We start from the raw sequence: 1,554 nt of genomic DNA, 5'->3' as shown, positions 1-1,554 counted from the left end.
GCAAATGCTTTCGCTTCTGTTCGTCTTGCGACGATCCAAGAATTTCACCTCTAACGTCGCAATACGAATGCCCCCGCCTGTCCCTATTAATCATTACCTCGGGTTCCGAAAACCAACAAAATAGAACCGAGGTCCTATTCCATTATTCCATGCACACAGTATTCAGGCGGGCTTGCCTGCTTTAAGCACTCTAATTTGTTCAAAGTAAACGTGCCGGCCCACCGAGACACTCAACAAAGAGCACCCTGGTAGGATTTAAACGGGGTCCGCCTCGGGACGCGAAAGCACCCCTTCGGCTCGCCCCACCGGCAGGACGTCCCACGATACATGCCAGTTAAACACCGACGGGCGGTGAACCAACAGCGTGGGACACAAATCCAACTACGAGCTTTTTAACCGCAACAACTTTAATATACGCTATTGGAGCTGGAATTACCGCGGCTGCTGGCACCAGACTTGCCCTCCAATAGATACTCGTTAAAGGATTTAAAGTGTACTCATTCCGATTACGGGGCCTCGGATGAGTCCCGTATCGTTATTTTTCGTCACTACCTCCCCGTGCCGGGAGTGGGTAATTTGCGCGCCTGCTGCCTTCCTTGGATGTGGTAGCCGTTTCTCAGGCTCCCTCTCCGGAATCGAACCCTGATTCCCCGTTACCCGTTACAACCATGGTAGGCGCAGAACCTACCATCGACAGTTGATAAGGCAGACATTTGAAAGATGCGTCGCCGGTACGAGGACCGTGCGATCAGCCCAAAGTTATTCAGAGTCACCAAGGCAAACGGACCAGACAAGCCAATCCGATTGGTTTTGATCTAATAAAAGCGTCCCTTCCATCTCTGGTCGGGACTCTGTTTGCATGTATTAGCTCTAGAATTACCACAGTTATCCAAGTAACGTGGGTACGATCTAAGGAACCATAACTGATTTAATGAGCCATTCGCGGTTTCACCTTAATGCGGCTTGTACTGAGACATGCATGGCTTAATCTTTGAGACAAGCATATGACTACTGGCAGGATCAACCAGGGAGCTGCGTCAACTAGAGCTGAGCAGCCGGCCGCCCGGGAGTGTGTCCCGGGGGCCCGCGCGAACACGCAAGCGTCCGCTCAATTATTCTGCAAACAGGAGGAGGCCGAGCTCCCCTGCACGATACACCTCGAAACCCTCTCAGGTCCCGGCGGCGCGCAGCGCCGTCCTAGGTACTTGGTCGGTTTCGAGAGAGGCGCAATCGCCCGGAGTTAGGCGAGTAGACGGTTTTAGTGCGAACACCCTTGCTCCCAACTGAGCTTGCCGCTGCCGACAGAGGCCCGGGAGCGTGCTGTCGTGGCATTGCCGGCGGGAGACAACACGCGCCACCTATGGTGACCGGCAGCTCCAACGCCAGCGCCACACAAGGGCAAAGCCCCACTTGGGTGCAGAAGCGAACTCTCCCAGCACAGCGCACGCGCCAACACGTCCGCACAACTGCGATACAAACCACCTGCGAGAACCGCTGGGGCGACCGAGCAGCAGACGGCGTCGCGGCGCCGAGTGCCAGGCGGCGGCGCATCCT

The 1,554-nt window shown here is 55.5% G+C and overlaps 1 non-coding gene across 1 annotated transcript in view; it reads right to left on the bottom strand.

Moving 5' to 3' along the window:
• The window catches only part of LOC126325388 (small subunit ribosomal RNA), a 1,893-nt gene extending 862 nt beyond the window's left edge, over window positions 1-1,031 (bottom strand). Inside the window, exon 1 of the ribosomal RNA XR_007560072.1 lies at window positions 1-1,031. This exon is cut by the window's left edge and continues 862 nt beyond it. This is a non-coding gene — a ribosomal RNA (small subunit ribosomal RNA).
• Window positions 1,032-1,554: the final 523 nt, after the last annotated feature.

Source organism: Schistocerca gregaria, unplaced genomic scaffold (genome assembly GCF_023897955.1).
Source record: "Schistocerca gregaria isolate iqSchGreg1 unplaced genomic scaffold, iqSchGreg1.2 ptg000920l, whole genome shotgun sequence".
Classification (NCBI taxonomy): Eukaryota; Metazoa; Arthropoda; class Insecta; order Orthoptera; family Acrididae; genus Schistocerca; species Schistocerca gregaria.
This window is presented reverse-complemented; position numbering and strand designations above follow the sequence as displayed.